The sequence below is a fragment of the Girardinichthys multiradiatus genome, chromosome 6, assembly GCF_021462225.1.
Source record: "Girardinichthys multiradiatus isolate DD_20200921_A chromosome 6, DD_fGirMul_XY1, whole genome shotgun sequence".
Classification (NCBI taxonomy): Eukaryota; Metazoa; Chordata; class Actinopteri; order Cyprinodontiformes; family Goodeidae; genus Girardinichthys; species Girardinichthys multiradiatus.
The window spans coordinates 24,423,824-24,437,880 of NC_061799.1; the positions used below are offsets into that span (position 1 = coordinate 24,423,824).

General features: G+C 39.2%; 1 protein-coding gene across 1 annotated transcript in view; it reads left to right on the forward strand.

Annotated features, from left to right (window-relative positions):
• The first annotated feature begins 5,987 nt into the window (after positions 1 to 5,987).
• The window catches only part of kmt2cb (lysine (K)-specific methyltransferase 2Cb), a 98,488-nt gene continuing 90,418 nt past the window's right edge, over positions 5,988 to 14,057 (forward strand). Inside the window, exon 1 of the mRNA XM_047367750.1 lies at positions 5,988 to 6,714. The gene's annotated coding sequence lies outside the window, so the exon portion shown is untranslated. The remainder of the gene's footprint in view (positions 6,715 to 14,057) is intronic.

The window sequence follows — 14,057 nt, forward strand, 5'->3', positions numbered from 1 at the left end:
GAATGGCTTAAAATCCCTCTGACCACTGTGCAGGACTTGTATATGTCATTCCCAAGACGAATTGACGCTATATTGACCGCAAAAGGAGGCCCTACACCATACTAATAAATTATTGTGGTCTAAAACCAGGTGTTTCAGTTTCATTGTCCAACCCCTGTATATACCCAGAGAGAAATACACTGCTCAGAAAAATAAAGGGAACACTCAAAAATAACTCATCCTAGATCTGAATGAATGAAATATTCTCATTGAATACTTTGTTCTGTACAAAGTTGAATGTGCTGACAACAAAATCACACAAAAATCATCAATAGAAATCAAATTTATTAACCAATGGAGGCCTTGATTTGGAGTCACACACAAAATTAAAGTGGAAAAACACACTAGAGGCTGATCCAACTTTGATGTAATGTCCTTAAAACAAGTCAAAATGAGGCTCAGTATTGTGTGGCCTCCACGTGTCTGTATGACCTCCCTACAACACCTGGGCATGCTCCTGATGAGACGGTGGATGGTGTCCTGAGGGATTTCCTACCAGACCTGGACTAAAGCATCCGCCAACTCCTGGACAGTCTGTGGTGCAACGTGACGTTGGTGGATGAACCGAGACATGATGTCCCAGATGTGCTCAATCAGATTCAGGTCTGGGGAACGGGCGGGCCAGTCCATAGCTTCAATGTCTTCATCTTGCAGGAACTGCTGACACACTCCAGCCACATGAGGTCTAGCATTGTCCTGCATTAGGAGGAACCCAGGGCCAGCAGCACCAGCATATGGTCTCACAAGGGGTCTGAGGATCTCATCTCTGTACCTAATGGCAGTCAGGCTACCTCTGGCGGGCACATGGAGGGCCATGCGGCCCTCCAAAGAAATGCCACCCCACACCATTACTGACCCATTACCAGACCGGTCATGCTGAAGGATGTTGCAGGCAGCAGATCGCTCTCCACGGTGTCTCCAGACTCTGTCACGTCTGTCACATGTGCTCAGTGTGAACCTGCTTTCATCTGTGAAGAGCACAGGGCGCCAGTGGCCAATTTGCCAATCCTGTTGTTCTCTGGCAAATGCCAAGCGTCCTGCACGGTGTTGGGCTGTGAGCACAACCCCCATTTGTGGATGTTGGGCCCTCATACCATCCTCATGGAGTCGGTTTCTAACCGTTTGTGCAGACACATGCACATTTGTGGCCTGCTGGAAGTCATTTTGTAGGGCTCTGGCAGTGCTCCTCTTGTTCCTCCTTGCACAAAGGCGGAGGTAGCGGTCCTGCTGCTGGGTTGTTGCCCTCCTACGGCCTCCTCCATGTCTCCTGGTGTACTGGCCTGTCTCCTGGTAGCGCCTCCAGGCTCTGGACACTATGCTGACAGACACGCAAACCTTCTTGCCACAGCTCGCATTGATGTGCCATCCTGGATGAGCTGCACTACCTGAGCCACTTGTGTGGGTTGTAGAATCTCATGCTACCACGAGTGTGAAAGCACCACCAACATTCAAAAATGACCAAAACATCAGCCAGAAAGCATAAGTACTGAGAAGTGGTCTGTGGTCCCCACCTGCAGAACCACTCCTTTATTGAGTGTGTCTTGCTAATCGCCAAAGATTTCCCCCTGTTGTCTATTCCATTTACACAACAGCTGTGAAATTGATTGTCAATCAGTGTTGCTTCCTAAGTGGACAGGAGTTAAATTGTGTTGTTTAAGTGTTCCCTTTATTTTTTTGAGCAGTGTATATACAAAACATATTAGTCAAAGATAAATACAAAAAGCTGTTTTTGAATGATGATTTTATTTAATAGGGGGAAAAACTATCCACAACAACTTGGCTCTATGTGAAAGTGCAATTGCACCCAAACCCAAATAACTGTACACAAACATAATAGAAGAGGCATAACTAGCAATGTCTCTTTTAGATCACTGTGGAGGAATTATGGCCCACTCTTAATTATGTAATATTATATTTTTCCCACATTGGAGGATTTTTGAGGATGAATTCCCCGTTTTAAGTCATCCCACACCATTTCAGTTAGACTTAATTCAAAGAGCACTTAAGTTTAAGATCAATAACTTATAGTTGGACTTTCTCCTTCAGGATTTTCTGGCAAAGACCAGAATTTATGGTTCCAGCAGTTATGGCTCCAGCTCCTGAAGAAGTACAGCAGCCCCAAACCACTACACTTCCACCAACGTGACTGTTGGTATGATGTATTTTTCTGAAATGTTGTGTTAATTCCACACCACATAAAACAGGACACACACAAACAAAAAGTTATACCTTTGTCACTTAAGTTCACAGAATGTTTTCACAAAGGTCATCAAGACAGGAAATTTGGGATGGGATTGTGTTATTGTTGACAGTGGTTTTGGCCTTGGAATTCTCCCATGGATGCAGTTGTTGCTCAGTCTCTTTCTTATTGTTAAGCCATGAACACTGAACTTAACTAAGGCAAGTGATGTCTGCAGTGCTACTGCCAAGATGAGCTGTCAGTGTGTTCTTGGAATAATTATGGTAGGCCAGAGTTTTATGATTTCTCTATTTATGCATAATGACTCTCTCTGTGGTTTGCTGGAGTCCCAAATCCTTAGAAGAGGTTCTAAAACATTTTCCAGACTGATAAATGTCAGTGACGTAGTTTCGAATCTGTTCTTGAGTTTCTTTTGTTCAGGGCATGATGTTTTGTTTTTAAAAATGTTAGCCTGCTTCATCTTGTCAGACAGGTTCTATTTAATTCATACCTATATTCATATGCAGAATATATGAAGTTGTTTGTGTTATTTGCTGACGACAAAAGCATTTTCTGTGTTGGAGATACTCTGAAACAGTTCACTGAAGAAATTAAATGAAAAAGCCTCAAATATGGTTTGATTGTAACAAACTATGTTTACATGTGAGCAAAACCAAAATAATGTTGTTTGGGAACTGTAGCATGGACAAAACTGAAGAGACAGATAACTGAAGTGAATATAAAAAGGATACACAAAGTCAAATTTCTTGCTGTGAATTTTGTTGAGAAACTGAAATGGAAACCTCAGATCAGATATGTTCAAAGTAAAATGACCATGGATGACCATGACTTTAGAGGTTTGTAGTTGCACTTTACTTTGTTAAAAGCTTGGGATGTTGCTTTATAACTCATATCTACTTTAAATGTCTCCATAACTTTATACCTGACCTGCCTGTTGTTTCCTTGGTCTTCATGATGCTGTTTGTTCACGAATGTTCTCTAACAAACCTCTGAGGCCTTCACAGAACAGCTGGATTTATACTGCAATTTAAATTACACAAAGGTGGACTCTGTTTACTAAATAGGTGACGTCTGAAGGCAATTGGTATTGGATTTTTTTAGGGGTTTTAGAGTAAATGTGGCAGTAAAGAAATGGACACCACTATTTTCAGACGTTTATACAGTACAGACCAAACGTTTGGACACACCTTCTCATTCAAAGAGTTGTCTTTATTTTCATGACTATGAATATTGTAGCTTCACACTGAAGGCATCAAAACTATGAATGAACACATGTGGAATTATATACTGAACAAAAAAGTGTGAAACAACTGAAAATATGTCTTATATTCTGGGTTCTTTAAAGTAGCCACCTTTTGCTTTGATAACTGCTCCGCACACTCTTGGCAATCTGTTGATGAGCTTCAAGAGGTAGTCACCTGAAATGGTTTTCACTTCACAGGTGTGCCCTGTCAGGTTTAATAAGTGGGATTTTAAGCCTTATAAATTGGGTTGGGACCATCAGTTGTGTTGTGCAGGACGTGGATACAGTACACAGCTGATAGTCCGAACAATTGGGAAAACTTTGAAAGTGTCCCCAAGTGCAGTCGCAAAAACCATCAAGCGCTACAAAGAAACCGGCTCACATGAGGACCGCCCCAGGAAAGGAAGACCAAGAGTCACCTCTGCTGCAGACAATAAGTTAATCCGAGTCACCAGCCTCAGAAATCACAGGTTAACAGCAGCTCAGATTAGAGAACAGGTCAATGCCACACAGAGTTCTAGCAGCAGACACATCTCTAGAACAACTGTTAAGAGGAGACTGTGTGAATCAGGCCTTCATGGTAAAATAGCTGCTAGGAAACCACTGCTGAGGACAGGCAACAAGCAGAAGAGACTTGTTTGGTCTAAAGAACACAAGGAATGGACATTAGACCAGTGGAAATCTGTGCTTTGGTCTGATGAGTTCAGGTTTGAGATCTTTGGTTCCAACCACCGTGTCTTTGTGCGGCGCAGAAGAGGTGAACGGATGGACTCTACATGCCTGGTTCCCACCGTGAAGCATGGAGGAGGAGGTGTGATGGTGTGGGGGTGCTTTGTTGGTGACACTGTTGGGGATTTATTCAAAATTGAAGGCATACTGAACCAGCATGGCTACCACAGCATCTTGCAGTGGCATGCTATTCCATCCGGTTTGCATTTAGTTGGACCATCATTTATTTTTCAACAGGACAATGACCCCAAACACACCTCCAGGCTGTGTAAGAGCTATTTGACCAAGAAGGAGAGTGATGGGGTGCTGCGCCAGATGACCTGGCCTCCACAGTCACCGGACCTGAACCCAATCGAGATGGTTTGGGGTGAGCTGGACCGCAGAGTGAAGGCAAAAGGTCCAACAAGTGCTAAGCATCTCTGGGAACTCCTTCAAGACTGTTGGAAAACCATTTCAGGTGACTACCTCTTGAACCTCATCAACAGAATACCAAGAGTGTGCGGAGCAATAATCAAAGCAAAAGGTGGCTACTTTGAAGAACCTAGAATATAAGACATATTTTCAGTTGTTTCACACTTTTTTGTTCAGTATATAATTCCACATGTGTTAATTCATAGTTTTGATGCCTTCAGTGTGAAGCTACAATATTCATAGTCATGAAAATAAAGACACTCTGAATGAGAAGGTGTGTCCAAACATTTGGTCTGTACTGTCAGTAAAAGTAAAAAAAAAGAAAAACATTTATCCTTTTCCTTCCACCTAACAATTGTGTGCTACATTGTGTATATAAAATCCCAATGAAGTACATTGAAATGCCAAAACTAGGAAAAGTTGAGGGTATAAGTAGCTCCTTAAGGAAAGATGTTACTCGACTGTCCGCCCAGTAGGTGGAGCTCTTAGTTTGGGAAAGAGGTGCCTAAGCTGCCTCCTAAAACAAATTGAACATTTTTGCATTATATTCTCTTTTCCTGTTTTGTCGTAACTCAAAAAATAGGTATTAAGAGGCTGTGAGGAGCCCATAAAAAGAGTTAAATAAATGTAAATAAGCAACACCCTCCGCTTTATCTCATATTATGTGCAGTTGAAAGCCAACCCCTGGGGACTTTTACGAAAGTTAACCCCTGCATGTACAGAGTATACCGCTTATATATGTCTGCCCGCTTGCAGGCTACCTTTACTTGCAATGTAATGCCTGCTGTGTGTGTGCTTGTATGTGGAAGTGTGTGAATGGGGGTTGGGTGTGTAGTGGGGACAGAGAAGAAGAAAAGGCACAAGGGAGCAGGCTGAACCCGATTTGTTAGTGGTTTAAACGACCATGTCTGTTGCGCAAAAATCAATCCTTGCGTGTTTTATTGCAGTTACCAAGGCCGACAGTTGGATTCACTTGTGGCAGCTGCTGCTGGAATATTTTTGCATGAGCTGGAGCGTTAACTATTCGCAGTCCAGTTCCAGTAAGAGTGGAATCCATACTCCGTCGTTTCACATTTTCCCATGCCATTATTTTATTTACTAAATGCCCATATCCCTCCGCAGGGTCAGAGAGTATTTTGAAGAAATTGTGAAACGGTTTGACTTCTATAATTTACTGTCTTGTCTCATCGATAGGTGAAAACGTTTGCTAAACATTTCAAATGCGTGTTTTTCGACCTTTTAAAACGATCCGAAAATAGTCGTCCGCTGTAGTTCTGCATGGAGGAGGTGGGTCTATTTTGTTGGGAGCCTAGGGGGGCTGTGCTTCGGTGCCACTTATCATTAGATATGGCCACCGTTATAGAGTACACCGAAGCTTCATCTTCAACTTGGTTTTGTCATATTTCTTGCTGATATTTCTGCTCGGTCCGTGTGGCAGACGGAGTGTCATTTTTAGCGAAGCCAATGTTTGTTTTTGCACCTTTTTGGAGCCGGTTCTTGCTGCGTGGCAGGCTGGTTACGAGAGTCTCCTAACTGGCCGCTCGGTCCCGCAGCTTGTCGCAGCTGAAGAAAATAGAACCAGTTGCCAAGCCAGCGGTCCGTACCCAACATTTGGTTCAGCCGCAGCCATACTTTCCTCGAGGATTCGCATTTGAAGTTTACGAGAAGGTGCCTCGCCGGGCAGCCTGATTTTCGGATTTGAGGGCGTTTTATGTGTTGGTGGTGAAATTTCTGCTGGTCGTAGACTTGGGTGGCTAACACCAACTAGCTGTATTATAACCCGAACTCGACAGCTGTCATTGGAGAAAGGAAAGTGATCCCCCGCAAATGAGCGAGCCAATGAAGTGCTTTTCCTTTGGATTTACATCAGCTGCTTTTCCATCAAATGGGCAAAGTTGGGAATACCATTGCAACGTTGGGATATAATGATATGCGCTCTGCATTTTTGAGAACTGCAGTCTTGTTTCATTGGAGAGAGGCTAGCTAGCTCCATTAGCTCGCTAGCTTGCTGGCAGGTAAAAGTACGACGTTTCATCTCCCCCCAGTATTTTGGGACATGAAGAGGATAATTCTCTGTCCATAGGGCTGGAAGGTAAGATGTAATCTAAACTTTCATTCCTATCATTGTTAGCTAGATTTCTGTCTTGATTTTAACCTTTTTGTAGTGAGTCTAAGCCAACATCATCATCATCATCCTCTAGTCTGATAAGGGGAGGAGGGAGGGATTTGTCGCCGCCTCGGCTTTTCATGACTCAGACTATTGAACGGAACGTTAAATCGAAAGGTTCATTGGTACCATATAAACCGAAAATGGGGGTTTATTCTGTTTTACACAGTGTAATATATGAACGGCCATACACGACGATCCAAAGTTGACAAGGAGAAGTAGAATTCAGAATAAGCGTCGTTGTGTAATCTAGCATTTTCACTTTTAGTGGGGCATTGTAGTTCTTTGGAACAGTTCCGTTTCATTGAATAGACCGAGCCTTTGTGTGTTGGACACAAATCCATGATCATCGCCGCCTTCTCGATTATAGGTTGATTATACAGGTTATATTGAAAGTTACATGTTATGTTTTCCGTCTTCTTCAGGCATAAAGAAAATGTGAAATGTTTTGATGTGGATTGCAGTTAGGATGAGTTGGTGAACTATCTGCATCCACTGGGTAACCTGTTTGCTCTGTGAGCCTCTTTTCAGAGTTGGCTTCCTAAAACTGAATCCAATCTGTTGTATGTAGGTGGCTGTCACACTGTGGATCCGTTTCTTTCTTTCTTTTTTTTTTTGTTTGTTTGCAATTTTAGTTACATTTGGTCGATGTTGGTGTCGCTTTACTCGGTGTGACCGATTAAAGGCGACATAGTTCCAACACAACAGGCTAGCCCTAGCTGTAGTTAGCTCCTGTGCAGCTGCTTTGTGCCCAAGATGTGGGTTAACAAAAGCTAACGTTAGCATGTTTTAATTTACACTCCTGCCACTCATAACTGTTTAAACAATGTAGGCATTGCATGTCCCACCAGTCAGTGTCGATATATTCACCTCCAGTGTCGTTTTGTCTTGAATTCTACTAAACAATGTCGGTAATTCAACCATTTTTGTGAACTGTCTGCTTGCAGTTCATTGCAGAATAGTAAACCACCTGTTTCTTAGCTAAAGATTTCAATATGAATAATTTTTAAGTTACTACATATGATTGTAATATAATCCATACAAAGTAAAATGTTTTGTAGAATTTGGCCACTGGTCTTGTGAGATGTTGGAGACCAATCCAGCTGTAAAAGGCTGTAGTTAGCTGTGTAATAATTGCTTTTTCAGCCCTTCTCATTAACTTGGAGACAATGATATTTTCTGATGATGCTCTTGTTTTCTCAGGTTTAGTAAATACCTCTGGGTCAGTTCCCACACACTGCTATTTCATCTCTTTCTTCGTCTGTTTCTTACTTGTAAACATACCATTACATGCCTACTAGTGCATCTCTGTAAATTAGAATATAATTAAAAGGTTAATTTATTCCAATAATTCTGTTAAAAAGTCAAACTTGTATATTACAAAATCATTACACCCAGACTGATATTTTATTTCTTTTAATTTTGATTGTGGCTTAAAGCTAATGAAGACCCATAATACAGTTCTTCAGTAAATTATAATATTAAGATCAATTTAAAGAGATTTATTTTATACACACATTTTATGTTGTAGCCTACATTATCATGTGGAGGACTGCTGACCTGACAGTTGTCCACTGCACATTCATTGACAGCATCCACATAGGTGGTAGACCACAAAAGATAATTGCCAAAGGAATTGCCCGTTCAGAGTGCCGTATTCCAGCATATTATTGAAGAATTGAGTGGAGGGAAAAAGTGTGGTAGAAAAACAAGGACATCTGCAGCATTGTGTTGATTATAAAACTTAAACCCACTGAACTGTTGGTTGTTTTTTTTTGTTTTTTTATGTGGGGGGAGATGGGCTACCTTCCAAACTAGCAACTGTCGCATTCAATGCCAGAAGTGTCTTATCTGGACTTAGGAGAAAAAGATCAAAGCTATTACTCAGTGGTCCAAAGTCCTCTTTTTCAGATGAAGGTAAGAAGGAAATTTTCGGTTTCTGTTGGAATTCACAATCCCAGAATCTGGAGGAAGAGAGGCTCAGAATCCACGTTGCTTAAAGTCCAGTGTGAAGTTTCCATAGTCAGTGATGATTTGGGGAGCCATGCCATATGCTGCTGTTGCAGATGTGTTGAAGGCTGCAATCAAAGCAACCTGGGCCTCTTAGAACCTTAGCGGTGCTATAGATGGAACACCTCCATGCTGTGCAGCATTGCTTCAGTAAGTAATGAATGAGTATTGAGTTCATATATTACTCTCAGTGAATCATAAAAATACTCAAATTCCATGTATCATTTAGCTTAACTGTACATTACTTCCTTAAGGCTTTTTATGATATGCCATTTCTATTTATTTTGGTTCTGATTCCCGTAGGGCCATTTGACACCTATGAAATATGACTGATTGCAACCCGTGATCCAACTAAACCAGCTCTGAGTGGGTTCAGGCTAGTAGACAATATTTGTTAATAATCACATTTCCACAATGTAGGCTGTAGAAAACTACTTATAATCCATGGTTGTCGAAGTGGGTATGATATAGCTAAGGGGCAAAATGACCAGTAATGTCATAAATCGTTTATAACTTGGCATGTGCAGATATGAGATTCTCATTATATGACTGGTTTGGTTAATATACCAGTTTTATAATAACACATTATTTACACAAAACTTAAAACAAATGTTATCACGTCATCCGATTGGTTTTCATAAAGAGAAAAAACAAAATGTGTTGCTACTGCTGCAAGAATAAAACATATTGACTTTTACAGTTATAATAATTTTATTTTTTATTTTAATATGAGCTTGAGCTGTAATTTGCAATAAACACCCACTAAATTTAGTAGCACTTGCCAAATGATTATTGTGTTGAATCATATACCATTTTTGCAGTTTGTTTCTTTGTAGAGTTGCAGAACTGTAACTAGTTACATAATTAATAGGGCTATCTGCTCAGGTAGCCAGCGAGCCAAACGTCTTAACAGACATTAGGCTTGTAGTTTGAATACAGCATAACATTAAGACGGGTGATGGGTGGTGCTCTGTTTCCACAACTTCACTGTTTGTCGTTCATAGCTGGGGGAATTTACAATTGAATTTGTCTTCTCAGTGAGGGTCTGCCAGCAGACCCCCAGTGCGCAGCAACAAGTGAGGTAGGGATAGCGCTGTGATAACTCCATTATCCACGTAAACCACACCTGTGGTCCCTTGCATCTTGTTAAAATGACTTTAAACCATATCAATTGTATCATTAAAATATTTAAGGAATTAAAACACCCTCAAAACCGTGGTATACCTTTTATACTTGTAAAACATCTAATTACAACACTGCTTGTTGCAGCTCATCATGCTTAGGTGACTGAAAGTTAAAAGTGGCCATCTTGTCAGACTATAGCATAATTTGGTCATCATAAATGACAGTGATTAAAAATGTAGCTTTAGGTCCTCATTGGGATAGATAAAAAAAAATTTAAACTCTGGGTTCCTTTGGCAAGGATTGAAGTTGTTTTGGTCCCACGATTGTGAAAAATCAGTTTATTATGACGATAGACTTCATTGTTCAGTTGTAAGTGATGTTTTGTAACACCTAGTTTTTCACCAAATTATCTGTCGGACAGTAGTAGTCAAATTTACTCACCTTTCTCATGTTTGGTTTATGTGCTTTGGTTACTTATTATTCTTTTGTTATACACAGTGCATAGAATCAGGATGTAGTAATTTGGAAATATTGCAATTGCATATTTTTTTTTTTTTTTTTTTAGCAGTGTGAATATTTCTTCTGCATTTACCATCTGTCTGCAACACAGATAGCAGAGAATGCATCACAGCTGATGCATTGGAAAGTAAAGCATTGAAGTTGAATATTGCTTCATGACTTATTCTAAAACTTTATCATTCTTTTGCGTGTAATAGCACTTTGATACAAACAGTCCTGTTTGACATGTGCTAGTTATTGAATCAACTTTTCTGAAAACAATACAAATTTTATAGAAAATGTGGTCTGTCAGAAATTTGAAGCCCATTGTTGTATTAAAAAGGACGATGAGATGCTGTCCTTTTAGTTTTGCTTTTGGTTAACCCTGGAAAGGTCAGACTGTAATTACTGGCTGGAATAACAGCAAAAGAACAACAATGTTTCTTATTTAAATATTTCTAAAAACTTGGATTAAACCTTGATCACAGTAAACAAAAAAGTCAAAATATTCAAACCAAGTCACCCTTGTCCTTGGGCAACAGTTAATAAAGCAATTTTGTACCAAGCTGGACTATGTTCTGTCATGATCAGAAAACTGAATAAATATTTTCAAAACAGACATTTGGGAGAAATTTTACAGCAATTTGTTTTGTAATATCACTCAGCATCATTTGTGATTGCTAAAGGTGTATTTTGTTTTTTTTAGAGTACATTATATTAAGATCTTAGCAAATATAGCTAAATGACAGATTTGCATGGTCATGGGTCAATGGTAGGGTTTATGCCTTCTGAGAAACAGTCACTTTTACTTAAAGAACATTTGGTGTTGGGTGTCCTAGGGAACCCGTTACCCTGCAGTGATTCTGTGTGCGCTCAGAAGGTCGGTCTTATAATCAGATTTTTGTATATTTTTTTATCACAACCTTCATTTCAATGCTTGCAACTTTTTTTTTTGTCCTTTTTTACGCTGACTGTATATTTTAGCAAGATATTAGATCTAGTTAGACTACTGTTTTAGCAAAGTAGTAATGAAGCTACACCCTTTTGTCCAAATCATGTCTGTGGCAGTTCAGTTCTCTCTCTTCCCCCCCAGTCATTGCAAGTTCCCTCTAAAGTTTTACAATGTGACTGTTATTGTATTGTTTTACTTTATTTAGCAAAGCGGTTGGATCCATGCCTACTCCACACTCTGAGTGTCATAACAGCAGTACAAAAAGTAAATTACATTTGCATTATTATCAAAAACTTAATTTATGTTCACTAATTCATTTCTAAAAGGGAAGTGGAAAGACAGTGACTTATCAGTCATATAACAGAGATAATGCTTCAATATTGTCCTCGCATTGTGGTGCCATCATTTTGTGAAGTCCCTCCTGTTGCAGACATTATGCTGTCATAATGCTTTGAACTTTCAATGTGACATTTTGTTTCTTGAGCATAAATGAACTATCAGTTGTGGGGATCCACTGCGGTGACACTCCAAGAGTCTGAATGACAAAGCAAACATGAATTGCTGAAAAATCCATTCCAGAGAGCCTTTGCTGTACACACTTGTATTATATTTGTGATATATTCCGCCCTAGCTAAAGTTTACTTTTGTAGTGTTTATTCTTTAAAAAAGATTTACATAATTGTTCTAAAATAATATTCCATTTAGGGAATTTTGCAAGATTACATCGTTTGTTTATTAAGATGAGTTAAACATGCTAAAAAACTGAAATGTATAATTAACCCGTATAGCACCATATGCCCACAAATGTCATCTTAAGGTCCTTTTTTAAAAACGGATCCTGTTCATATTCAGTCATATGAAATTTAGTTTAGCTAAAATTAAATTTGAACTAATCCAATTAATTCTAACAGTCCATATAGTTTACATTCTGATCCAGTTATTTACAGTGCAATTTGATCCTGACTGTTACGGTAAACCTTAAAGTCAATTGATCATTCAGTGTCACTTGGTACAAAGTTATCCATCTATAGAAGCTGAGTTGATTGCATAGAGTTGTTGACTTTAAAACAGTCATTTGTCTGGAGCAAGCATTTGGCATTAGTTCAATTAGTGACTTCCTTTTATCAGGAAGAGCCCTCCAGCAGAACCAGAACCAACCAACCAGGGTTTTGAGAAGAGGAACATGTGAAAGAAACCCTGAAGCACTTGCCCTGGAGTATTTTTATTGAAAAGAAAAGCAGTGATGACATCTTCAGTTTCATTGTCAATAAAAAACACACAGTTAAACAGAGAATGACTAGGCCATTTCATATCCTATGGAAAGGGAAAAAAACATAACATGAAGTTATTGGAAGCAATAGCTCAGTTAGTGGCTCCTTCAATTAAAGTGACATGGTTAAACAAAGAAAACACTGGGCCAGGGATGCTTTTTAGGAACGAAAATTCCCCAGAGAGCTCAAACCTATAGGCAGCAATAGTTTAATAATTCATAAAGAATATCATCAGAAAATAGGGTTGACAATTGGTGAGTGTCTCCTTCAGCTGCCTGAGCCTACTGTTTAGAACTGTGGCCCTGACCACTTGTGTTGCCCTCTTTAAGGCAAGCGGTCAATCAACATTGTCTGACCTATTTTGTCTCTAAACGCTCACAGCCAAAGCCAGGATGCATCATACATTTGGTCTAGTTTGAAAGATATTTTTTGAGAAAATGGCTATTTTCACAAAGGTGTAATATAAAGATACTTTTTGCTAAAGCTCATTTGCAGTAGTAAAAAGTAAAATTGGATCAAAACCAGCCAAAAAATATAAAATGAAGTTACATTTTGTATAGAATAATAATAATATATTTGAAAAAGAACTTAAAGGACTTAAAGCTATTTTTCTTTCTTTTTTTTTCTTCATATAAAAATGGTTGTACATACACATACATGAACATACTGTTCATTTTATCCTTTATTTTATTTTTCTCCAAACCTTATAATTAATCTCTGTACTCTGAGTGAAACTGAAGTCAAATTTCTTGTGTGTGCACATAATCTCGGCAAATAAAGACAATTCTGATTCTTCTGATTCTTTTTTTTGAGGAGGTATACGTTTAATTGTTAAAGTGGTCGGGAACATACCTAAACAGCAAGTTGGTTTTAATAAAAATAGGACCCGAAAGCCCAAAGCTGTGGTATTCATTTTCTGGAAGTTGTAGGGAATGACAAGTAGACAAAGGGGGGAAAAAAAGGGTCAAACGACATCTTTAAGTTGAAGCTCGGCCACTAGTGTCTTTGTACGTTATGATGATTGTTTTGAGATTCATATTTTGCATTTGGAAACAAGTTTAATGTCTTACCATTGTAATAAGGTCTGGATTGCGTTGATCGATTTTAATTGTTTTTATTACTTCATAGTGGTGGAACCTGAAGCTGAGCAGTCATATGCTTCATTAATTCACTTCATCAGCTTAGTTGGTGATCTGCTGATCATGGGTCCTTTGTGGGTTTGTCAATTCACTCAACTTTTTAACTTTAAGACCAATACTTAGAAAAATATTCGATACCATGGCAACCTTTTTTGAAAGCATAGTGTTTTTTACAGTATAAACAAAGGTCTGGTCTCTACTGTGTAATGTTTATGCATTGTATTATTGGCAACATTATCCACTAATCCACTGACAACCTAACAGAGAAGCAAT